The sequence below is a fragment of the Oratosquilla oratoria genome, chromosome 42, assembly GCF_046742065.1.
Source record: "Oratosquilla oratoria isolate Oo_2021 chromosome 42, ASM4674206v1, whole genome shotgun sequence".
Classification (NCBI taxonomy): Eukaryota; Metazoa; Arthropoda; class Malacostraca; order Stomatopoda; family Squillidae; genus Oratosquilla; species Oratosquilla oratoria.
This window is the reverse complement of record NC_134818.1, coordinates 27,669,745-27,682,244: the sequence shown is the minus strand read 5'-3', so window position 1 is coordinate 27,682,244 and position 12,500 is coordinate 27,669,745. Positions and strand designations below refer to the sequence as shown.

Below are 12,500 nucleotides of genomic sequence, written 5' to 3'. Positions count from 1 at the left end.
CCCCAGCTGTGCTAAATCTCTTCCACCTCCAGAAGAAACAATTCTTTATCTTATCTCGATCCTTGCTAATCAGGTGGCGATCGCCGCAATAGGAAGACGGACAAATTCTTCATAATTGTTCAGGTTCAATCTGAACACTTTAACCGTCCAGGGATTCATCCATGATGAATAAAACTGTTTGGTCTTCGTCGGGATAAGGGTCCTAAAGGTCTTCAATCCGAATCTTTGGGCAGCGGCTGAGGACAAATGACCCACTGCAGGTTCCGCCTGTCCCTGGGGGCACCTCAGTCTGAGGCAAGAACGCCTTGTAAAAGTGAACAGAAAGTATTTGTTTTACGCGTCTATGATTCGTTACACTATCTAGAATTCTAGGTTCCCTGAACTAGGGTAGGTAGATAGTCTGATTCTGTGAGGTTAGGTTAGATGACCTGATGTTGTAATATCATATAAAAAAAAAAGGATCCCCGTGTTTTTATTATTAGGAAATCGTGTAGGAAACGTTTGTATGAAAGTGGGAGTTGCCGACAAGTTTATGAAAATAAACATGTGAGAACGGAGCCTTTATTGTATTTGTATGACGTTTCGAGTTTATTTAGTGTTTTCCATCTCAGCCCATTTTTTATTGTCTGAAGAGTTCAAAAGTCTTGTCGTCCCTTCTGAATTTATTTGTACAAATACCATTATAAACATTTGCGTTGACATTGTTTTATTTGTGCTTTTTGTCACAAGGTCACTATGATATTTAGAATAGTGGACCAAAAGGTAAAAAAACTTAGATTCACATTATGAAATTCACAAACATGCACGGTTCTGAAATACCTCCTGCTTTTAAATTTGAAATTCTAAAAGGAATCAATTCACCTCAACCTACAGCACCTTAGGTGATTTGTGATCACGATCATAGTTTTGCAATGACTGTTCTTGTGTCCTGGATATGTTTTTTTTTTTTTTTTTTTTTTTTTTTTTTTTTTTGTTGAAAACTCCAACATAGTAACGAACGCCCGTTACGTTTCATTTCATGACCAATTCTTTAGTGAGGCTCTTCAGGAAATAAATTGAAAATTACAAATTACGAAAAAAAAATTAAATGACATTTACATTCAACGGTCGCCAAAGGTAAAAAATAGGAAATATCAAAACCATTGTTGACGTCAATCGATCTATCGTTTTGTTTCTGGGAGCTATTGTTGTCTGCGAGGCAGAATTCTTATAGCGAAGATCTAATGTCCCTCACGTGCAATGTACAACTAGTTCACTCGACTGGGATTTTCTGAAATTCGAAAGTCGAAACAAAAATTTTCAAAATCTAGGATTACCGGATACCAGGAGCACTTCCTTTCGAAAAGTACTTTTGTTTCAATTATCGGAGATATCCAAATTTTGGAGGGCCTTGTTGGAGAAAGATATCTTTACTGTGGAAAATATGAACTGAATGGTCACTGAATACTTTACTGGGGAAAATATGAACGATACGTAAATGTTACTGGCGTCTGCATTTTTTATCTATTTATTTACTTTATCTATATGTTTACCTATCTATGACTTGGCTTTTATAACAAGCTTACGACCTGTTTCCGACCACCGGCGGCGACCAGGCTGATTTGTGCTGTTCCTCTGTTTATTACAAAAATAATTCAAGACAACTCAATTGGAATGAATCTCCCCGTCATGAAGATGGATATGAAATAGCCACCTGGCAGTAACCATGAGAAAAACAAATGTGCCACCTGGTCGAAGGTGGTGGTCGGAAACAGGTCGTAAGCTTGGTGTGACTGAAGCTGAAAACGGCCGTTGATGCCTTTCCCTGTCGCCATATTGCTGGGGTAGGATGGCTAGAGGCAGGAGCGAGACGACTTAGGTCTTCAACAAGTTCGGTCGCTTTCTTCAACTGACCAGCTGGTTTCGTTCCAGTTTTACAAAAACGTCGTGGTTCTTGGAATTTGAGGCAATATTTTAGATTAACTCCTTATTTCTAGAACAACCTAGATAAAAAAAACCCAGTAAATTAATGTTGTTATAATCTAGCTGTTTTGAGATGTGAATGTGGCCGTACTGTATCCCAGCGGAGAAGATTGTGACATCATGTTGGTGATATACTTTTCGAAAAGAATGAAAACGACGAGTTTTGTCGAGATTTCCATGCAATTTAGTCCGATTTAATTTAAGAACAATTATGTCACCCTTTCACGGTCCCTAATAAAAGCACCTCTATGACATTTTGTTATATACATATCAAAGAGGGACCAAAAGCCCAGCAATAAAAAATAAAATGGAAATAAAATCCCCACAGAGAACCACTCCGGAGAGACAAGAAGAAATAGACAAAGAATGAAACAAATAAAAAATGAAGAACATACCAACCTGCAGCGAAGAAATTTCAAGAATTTAGGGCGTTTGGTTGTAACTTGAGCTGAAGCACCTGAAAATGTCAAGTAGAGGTATCGATGTTATATAAAACCAAATCCAAGAGGCTGTGGTAGTATATACCTATAGCGAGAACAAATGTGAGGTAATTCAGGATTACTATTTGATAACATTCATTCAAAAGAGACGTCATAACGGGAGGGGCTATATTGTCTAGACAGCGATAACATAGTTAGTGTGAAACATATAACCGGATTTTTAAAATAGGACAGACTAAAGTTATTGCGCAACCGATTCCCTCGTGGAGAAGCGGGTAGCCTTTTATCCTCGTATACTGGAGGCTCGAGTTCGATCCCAGAGAGGTACTAGCTTTCACCATCGTTAGGGTGAGCCTGTATCATACTCCAAGGGATAGGCCGGTGGTTCTGCAGGAAGACTCCAAGGTTGGACACGCTATTGCTCAAACGTTGTTGAAGAACAGGTTTGGCATTCCGTGGGAGCTGCTTTCGGTGCCTGTGGAGGGGGCTTATGACATAATACTTTGGCAGACTTACCTGGCAGGCTGTCCCTCGCTGCCAAATTCCTAGCCAACAATGGCGCCCAGCACCCCTGTTACTGCATCCAAAAGTATTACTTTACTCGTGCCAACGACAGTTAGAGGACATCGGGGTTATCTCATTTGTTGTCAGCGTGCGGTGGAGTTGTTACATTTTTGTTTATGAGGATAAAATACAACAGATAAACGAGGAAAAAAGCGATGGATGCCGATCATCATACGTAAGAATGCAACAGGAATGCTGGCAGGCTTACAGTGCAGCGACATGACGTTCTTGGCCGCTCCGCGCCTTTGGATGAAATCGAAAGGCAGACGACATGACGTCACAGTACAAGTGAATAGAAATCGCTCAAGACAATATGTTAGACGTCGTCATTCATCTGTTGCAAAATATGCGGCGCGGTGGTATGCAGTGACGTAGCTGAAAGCATGGCATGTTTATTTATAGACATCAAATTTAGTCAAGAAATCATAGCGCCAGATATTAAGAAAAATATGAATATTTCTTTATTTTGAGAATCTCTAAACTTAAGAAATTTACAATATATGGAACGAAAACACCCTTTCGAGAATATACCAGGACATTAGAAAATTCATTTTTTGAAGATTTCGTAACTTTTCTTTACAACTATTGGAATTCTTTAAATGCTAGGGATAGAACAATCTGTAGAATATAACGGGTCTACATACATACATATACCAAGGGCTTTTTTCCCCCCTTACAAGGGAAGTAGCCAAAATGAAGGGCATAAATCCACTCCCAACCATATCCTCACATTCACCACCCTTCCCTCCCTCTTTTCTTGGCTCCTCCTGGATGACGGATCGTCCCTGCATCTCGCCCACTGCCCTAGGTCAGAAGCAATGCAGCAAGACACAGCACATCCACAGCAAGGCCGCTCCACTTCTTCGGCGAACCCCCTTCTCCGCCCCCTTATGCAGAAAAAGAGAAGACAGGGAGAAATCCTTTTGGACTGCGTCAAAATATCATTCACACATACCCCCTCAACCTCTATCCCCCACCCACTCCCTTCTATGCATCACAACATCATCCATACACAACCATTTTCTACTCATCCCTATCTTCTGTCTTCTCCCTTCCTTCCTCAACAGACATTCCCCTTGTTCCCAATACCCCTTTTACCCCATCTCATCCTTGGTCGCCCTCACATGTTCACTCCCTCCACCTTTGCCTTCCACACCTCTTTTACTAATCTTTCTTCACTCATTCTTTCCGTATATCCAAAAAAAACATTCCCTTCAATGTGTTGTAGGGATGATAAAAGGAAAATTGAAGGAAGTTGGCAAAAAAAGAGGGGTAGTCGAGATTTAAAAGAGAAAACTGGCCTCTACAGTTTTAAAATCCCAATTGCTTCTCATCCTCCTATTCTTAATCGTCTCTCAATTATCTTCCACCTCTTTCCTCCTTTTCCTCTTTTGCCTCACCATTCTCTTCGTCTTTCTTTTCCTCAACCTCTTCTTTCTTATCCTCCTCTTCCTTTTCTTCTTCCTCTTCCTCCTTTTCCTCCTCTTCCTCCACTTCCTCCTCTTCCTCCAAAGCGCAGTTAACCGACGTACCGTGTTGTGGTAATCGCAAGCGACCCACAGACCCTCTTATCGTGTCAATATTCGTTATCAGTCGTTGGCTGGCTGGCTGCCCGACCTGCGCAAACTTGTCGGGTCCTGATAGCTGATCTCTCCTTCCTCCGTGGCTCCGGTGGACCAGCCCCTCTGGCAGGAGCTCCCCGGAGCCAGGTCTGTCGCTCAGAAACCGCCTTGAGCCAATGAACTTCCTCTTGGAGGGCCCGAAGTGGCTTTCGGCCTTGAGGGATGGTGGCAGTTCGAGGTGGAATTCGACCTTGAGGGATGAAGGTTCGAAGTTGATCCCAACCTTGAGGGATGGTGGCAGTTCGAGGTGGAATTCGACCTTGAGGGATGAAGGTTCGAAGTTGGTCCCAACCTTGAGGTATGGTGGCAGTTCGAGGTGGAATTCGACCTTGAGGGATGAAGGTTCGAAGTTGATCCCAACCTTGAGGGATGGTGGCAGTTCGAGGTGGAATTCGACCTTGAAGGGATGAAGGTTCGAAGTTGATCCCAACCTTGAGGCAAGGTGGGAGATCGAAGTGTATCTCGAGCCTTGAGGGAAAGAGAATCGAGCGGTGATCGTTGAGGGCGTGGGGGTGGGGGGAAGGGGTCGTTGGTGCAGGTTCGAGCACCAGAGGAAACGTATTCAGACCCTCAGCTCCCGAAAGGGGTGTCAACGACGTGAACGCGGCAGCCAGGTGGAAACTGGAGGAACAGATGTGCCGCTGCCGTCCCTGCCGCTACCCGGTTCTAAAGGGGCTCAATTCGGCCGAACCTGCATTTCAGTCTCCATCGCCAACTCCAGCCCACCTCGTAGTCGATTGGCTCACGTCGGGGCCGGGCTGAGGGGGAGGGAGTAAAAGGAGGAGGAGGAGGAGGAGGAGGAGGCAGCAGCAGCAGCAGCAGCAAGAGGTAGTAGTAGGAGGAAGAAAAATAGGAGAAGGAGGCAGAAAGAGGAAAAGGAGGAGGGTAGAAGAGGAGGTGGATGAGGCGGCAGAAGGTAGGGGAGGAAGCGAAGGAGGAGGAGGAGGAGGGGAGGAGGCAAGAGGTGGAAGCAGGTATAGTGCACTATTCGGCGTCCCATCAGTTTCGGTTATAAAGTCATAATTTAAGGAAGAAAGGAAGGCTTCACGCCATTTTCTTTTCTTTTTTTACTCCAAGACATCATGAAGTGAATGTGAGCTCAGGTCCTCATGTGAAAGCTTAATATATGTAGCATTGTGTATGTATGTGTGTGTGCGTGTCCGTGTGTATATGTGTGTGTGCGTGTCCGTGTGTATATGTGTGTGTGCGTGTCCGTGTGTATATGTGTGTGTGCGTGTCCGTGTGTATATGTGTGTGTGCGTGCGCGCGCGTGTATGTGTGTGAGCGTGTGTGTGTATGCAAGTGTGCGTGTATTATATGTGCAATATGTTTCTCCAGAGGCGTATTTTCTGTTTCTTATATACTCTTGTGCTTTGATTCAGCCAACTCCTCATTGGGAAGAAAGATCTTTTGACATATTTGTAAACTGATTATTTCCAAGAATATACAAAACGCTGCCATTAAGCGCATTAAAAACCAACATTCTTGACTTCTGTGTGAAAAGATTACCTAAGACATCCGTGAATGGATATAAAGAAAATGAGACCTTGAGAGATCTCATCGACCCGAAATTTAATCGAAAATATTACTCGATTTTTTTTTTTTTTTTTTTTTTTGCGGGGGAGGGGTAGGGTGTGTGTTGGGGAGTAGGGAGGGGGGAGGGTGTGTGTGTGTGAGAAGGAGATTGGGTTCAAGTCCTCCAAGATGGCGGCTTGTCTCCGCAACGTGGGAGTTGGAGAGACTACGCTTCTCTCAAGCAGACAGGATGAAGGAAAAGGATTAAAGGAAATTTGTCAGCGATTTGTGAAGGATTACAGTGATAGATCCTTCTCTTCATGATCCAGTCAATGGACCAAGCATCCTTCTTCTCCTCCTCTTCTTCCTTACCTCTCGGTTAAGTGGAGGAAAAGGTGGAGTGTGGAGGTGGAGGTGGAGGTGAGTTGGTTTTAGTCGTGAGGCTTCGTCTGACCTTCCTCACCCTGCAAGGCGTCTGCTCGCCCAAGCTGAGGGTAACCCCCAAATTCCACCTCCTCCCCTCCTCTCCCCTCCTCCTCCTCCTCCTCTCCCCTCCTCCTCGTACTCCCCATCCTCCTCCTCTCCTCTCCTCCTCCTCCTCCCCCCTCCTCTTCCTCCTCCTCTTCCTCCTCCTGCTCTTCCTCCTGTTCCGCCTCCTAATCCTACTCCTCCTCCTCCTCTTCCTCCTCCTCCTCCTACTCCCCCTCCTCCTCCTCCCTATCCTCCTCCACCTCCTCCTCCTCCTCTCCCCCTCCCTTTCTCCTCCTCTTGCTCCCCTTTTTCCTCCTCCTCCTTCTTCTCTTCCTCCTCCCCTTTATCATTCTTCTCAAATATTTCTCCTTTTTGCTCTTACTCTCCCTCTTCCTCGCGAAATGAGCATTCTGCCATCGAGGAGAACTCAACGAAAAGATGAAGAAGAACGATGGTTGGGTCCAGACGACCCGCGACCCGCCTACCTTGCCCTGCAGGGCGCGAAGAAGGGTGTCGACACACTACCAAGCCTTCTGACACGCCACGATGCTTCCCGCTGCTACGGCAGTAGGCCTAGCCAAAGTAACAGTGAAGCGTTGTCACCTCCGTCGACCTCCTTCACGAGATCCTAAGAGTCTCCTGTTTCATTCTGGATAAAAAAGAAAGACGATATCTTACATATACGAGCATAATCCTGTGTATACTAAAAATATTTTTTCTTATGCCCTCCGCATTGGCAGTTGATTGTAGTTGCCTTATTGGCATTTCGACCAGAATGGCCCGCTGCGTATACTATTACAAGCAGTACGTGCCAGCACGGGTGCAGTATACTGTTTACACTGTGTGTGTGTGTGTGTGTGTGTGTGTGTGTGTGTGTGTGTGTGTGTGTGTGTGTGTGTGTGTGTGTGTGTGTGTGTGTGTGTGTGTGTGTGTGTGTGTGTGTGTGTGTGTGTGTGTGTGTGGTATATATGTATATGCATGTAATACATGTATTTGTGTTAAGTTTATTACTTGGACATTTTTATCCGTATTACAGTTTATATACTCCTTGTTTGATGCAAATCTCAATTACGTTTTAATGTCGCATATACAAGGTATTACATGACTTCATAAAAGATGCTTCAAATTACTGATGTCTGCACTAATATGAACACCGTCAGCCGTCTTGTATTTGTTTATTTTTTGAGGAAGGATATTCGCTTATACAGCTTCACAATAAAGTTGATCAACTACAGTGTTATGTTAACAGAGTTATGCTGTAAAGATATTTATAGAATCACCATAAAATTCAGGTAATTTTTGTTGAGTTACCATGGTTGCTCTGGAAAATTATTTACAGAAGTACCGTGCATTTTGTGGGGAAAAAATCCGAAACTGTTTTACCAGTATTTTTTCAATGTTATGAATAATTCTTATAAACTATTATGTATATATGCATATGTATAAACACACATATATGTATATATGTGTGTGTGTGTGTGTGTGTGTGTGTGTGTGTGTGTGTGTGTGTGTGTGTGTGTGTGTGTGTGTGTGTGTGTGTGATTCACCTTGGTCTTTGGATCACGTGTTGGACTCGTGATCGACAGCTATTTCCTTCCCGGAAGAGAGCTCAGAGCTCGTATGACCGATCTATGGGTAATGTTATGGCCTTACACGCACACACACACCCGACTCCCCGCCCACGAGAGTTGGAATAACGACTCGAAGCGCAGCGATACTGAAATAATTTCAGCCCTGGGCAGGATTCGAACCAGGTACCGCCGGTACCGCCATACTGACAGTCTGGAACTGTGTGTGTGTGTGTGTGTGTGTGTGTGTGTGTGTGTGTGTGTGTGTGTGTGTGTGTGTGTGTGTGTGTGTGTGTGTGTGTGTGTGTGTGTGTGTGTGTGTGTGTGTGTGTGTGTGTGTGTGTGTGTGTGTGTAAATTTCCAGGTTGTGCTTGCCGAAGAACAGAACAGCCCATGGCTTGACCTTTGCAAGGGTCAAAAGAAACTGCTCCAGGTCCTTCGGTAGAAGGAGACGTCGAACTCGGCCCATCCGGATACTCAGTTTCTGTAAAAGGCGAAAGAAGAAAGCTGAGGAGGAAGAGGAAGAGGAGGAGGAGGAGGATGTGGTAGTGGTGGTGGAAGAGGTAGAGGCGGAGGTGGAGGTGGAAGCTTTCTACTTGAACCACTTTTCAAGCATTCTATTCCACCATTTAGATTCCATTCCACAATATCACTCAACACATCAACAACTCCAGACAAAAAATCTGTATACAGACACGAACGTTCCTCTTGTCCACGGCATCAGTACTTTGTCTCCATGGCAGCCAACTGTCTGTTCAGACAGGCATCTTCTGTCTGTCTCCGTCTTCTGGCCTGCCAGCTCAGGTGATAGTGGAATAGCTCATATTTCACTCGTTCCAGCTTATCGGTTAGAACATCCGACAGGAGAGGTGGGTGGGCTCCCTGTAGTCTGTATCTTTGTCTTCAGTCGTTATTAATAAACATGTGTAGGTATAGACCTGTGTATAACATCACTTAATTTATAACATTAAGTCCGTTTTTCATTGTCTAACTCGTGTTGAAAGAGAATTGAAATGGAGACGGACAGTGGGTACTCTTTCTTCTCCTCCTCCTTCCCTTCCTCCTCCTCCTCTTCCTCTTCCTCCTCTTCGCCTGATACACGTTGGTGCTGCGCCGAGATCACTGGCGAAAGACACGTGACCTCTGACCGCGGGACGGGTACCAACCTACAATCAGAATTGTATCTTACAATCATTTGCCAGACCTCGCCGGTGTTAATTTTATTGATGTGTTCCCATTCCAATGTCTATATATGTGTTATACACGCATTTGTTTATTGTAAGAAATCTACTTACGTGCATGTTAAACATGCGTAATTGCATAAGGTAAGAGAGAAGTAAAGGAAAACTTAAACGAGGAATTCTGCTAATGTCACATTCACTGGCGTTTGTTTACGCTTAAAAACATCATGGTGAAGTACTTTGTGTTCGGATTCATGCAGCCCCCATACAGTTACACAATACTCCTTACTATTGTTCCCTTACGTGACTCTTCAATAATATCCCAATGCTGTTAATAATACTGTGCGATAAGGATCATTGTGAAATAATGCTTATCGGGGAGGAACACAATTTGTTTGAACACGTGGAAACATGTAGTTCAGAAATATCGGAGCATCTTCCCCCGCGTCTCACAGTGTCAAGGGAGCAGTTGCCAGGTCGTCTTTTTTTTTAATCATTATTTCTCTTCGTACTCGAATGACTAATTGGATTCCGGAATGTCAGAAATGAGACAATGATTTCTGGATATGTTAACGGAATGCAAAGATTTCAGAAACTCAGGTGATCTATACGGTCACCTGCCAAGGTGTGAGGATAGCAACGATTGCTGTGTTTTCCATATTGCCAACTGTCAACACAGTCGACAATATTCAAATATGGTGTTAATTTGAAACACGAAAAATAAATTATGATTATTTCGATCCTGAAGGGGCTATAGTGACATACGATAGAGATATTTTGCTTTGTGCACTTTCAGGGGAGCGTTGGTGGGGTAGTAGGTATTGAAATGAGACTGGGTGCATAGATCCGGGGAACGGCTAGTTGCCAAGGCGCCAATTTCCCGGTCATGGAATGTCAGGATGTGTTGGCATTTGATAAATAAGATCGACGACATCGTAAGCTAGGAATGTCCGGTAGCTGTTGAGACTCAGGTGCTGGTGGGCATTGTGTTGTTGAACTGAGGGAGAGGTGAGGGATTATTGGAGAATGTACAGATATTCTGACTCCCATAACTCCCTCTCATATTCACTATCGCTCCCTCCTTACTCTCCCTCCCCACTCTCCCTCACCCCGCCTACTTGGGCGCATTGCTGCTACAAGTGTGTGACATCACACTCGCACATGTTACTTATTTTACCTATAATTCAAGGGTACACAACCCACACACATGCAACTACGTATTCCACGCGCACACGAACACGAGCACGCACACACGCACACAAACACGAGCACACACACAAACACATACACAATTCTACAACCACCCACACGCACACACACACACACATGTTGACTTTTAACAGTGGAGCAATGTATATGGTAAATTGGTCTGGGTGCCCAGTCTAAATGAAAATTTTAGGAAGAAGGATATAAAAATGATGTAAATACCCATAGACCACGCATTCACATGTGTTTACAACAGCAACAGCTGCAGAAAACATCACTACGATAATATATGCCTACTCACAACATACGGTGCACGCAGACAAGCAAGTAAATCCGCAGAGGGACGAAATGCAACCAGATTTTACTTTTTCTTCAAGAAAATAAAAATCGGTTGGACTAGAGGAAAGAGTATGGTTGTAATGGAACGAAGTCACTTAAGTAGAACTCAAATGTACAACAGGTAAATGGAAGTATAGTACATTCAAGTACATATAGACAGGTGTGCACGTAAATACACACATTCACACACACACACACTCATATACACACACAAAGCAATAGCGTACAAAAAACACACGAATTTAAGAGCAAACTAGGCAATGCGAGATGCAAAGACGGGATACGATCATAGCTCCCCTTCCCGTAAGATGCAACTAGGTAAATACTAAGTAAACACACACACACACACACACACACACACACACACACACACACACACACACACACACACACACACACACACACACACACACACACACACACACACAACCTTTTTGACTCTTTAACCCTTCTCCCCTCCTACTCCTCCTCCTCCCACTCCTCCTCCTCCTCCTCCCACTCCGCTCAGACCCCGTTACTTAGAACACCGCAAATACACCAACCGTAGTCGTTACGAAATTGAAATAGCCTGCAAGAATAGTAAGATTTCGAGCTCCTGTAGGGCAGCCCGGCACAACTGGGGAACCTGTAGTACACTCAAGTGGCGGGTGAGGAAGGAGTCTGAGAAGGGAGGGCGAGACGCGGAGGAGGATGAGGACGGGTGACGGTGTAGTGGAGGATCTTTAGTGGAGGTGGGTGGACCCGAGGATCGTGAGGGTGGAGGAGGAGGAGGAGGGGTGAGACGTTGGGCAGGAACTGAAGAAACGAGTGTTTCTGGAAATTCATAGAACGGGGGGGAGGAGATGGCAAAAATCACCAACAAGAGTTGGGTGCTCGTGCACTCCACAGGAGTTGATAAGCGGGTATATTAGTTCATGGTGTAGCTGTGTTGCAGAGTGAGTGGGGTTCGAGGAGTCACTGCTTAGGGGGGATGGGGGTGGTTACGGTGTCACGCAAGAAGCTGGGGGAGGTCTTCAGCAACGGAAGTTGGTTGAAATAAAGGCGATGGTGCAAGTCCAAAGTTGGTGCGCGACAGAAGAAGATTCCGGAAAATTGATTGGAGGCGAAGTCGGTTGATGCATAGCGATGGACACTGAGAAGGTGGTGGTATCTCTGGGCCCACGAGTGCGAGGTTTAGTGTTAGAGAGAGAAAAGAGAGAGAGAGAGAAAAAGACTGTCCCGGGGGAGAGGTGTGGCCACCACGATTCGTCTCCCCCACCCCACCCCCTACCACCACCACCCCCAACCCCCTTCTCTCGTACCGTCTCGTCTCGTCTCCGTTCCCGCGTTGTACAGATGTGAGAGTAAGTTCCTCGACACTTTCTTGGCACGTATCTGGAAACCAAGACTCAGAAGTTTGCCGTAGCAGTATGTCACGAATGAACAAAACAAATCTCATGCTTACTTCGACTCACACGACTATCACAGGAAGACGCTTTTCCAAGCACACATAAGTTGAAACACTCTAAGTACCAATAGATGTTAATATAATGTCGAAAAACTTCTTAGTCCAGCCTTACTTGAAGCGGCGCGCCAGGAGTGAGCAGCGGCATTTTCCCACCTGCTGACAAGAACCGCCATTGTTTGCAGCCC

At 45.0% G+C, this 12,500-nt stretch overlaps 1 protein-coding gene across 1 annotated transcript in view; it reads left to right on the top strand.

Moving 5' to 3' along the window:
- Nucleotides 1-12,500, top strand: part of LOC143021352 (uncharacterized) — a 163,228-nt gene that overhangs the window by 30,244 nt on the left and 120,484 nt on the right. The gene's annotated exons all lie outside the window — the stretch shown is intronic.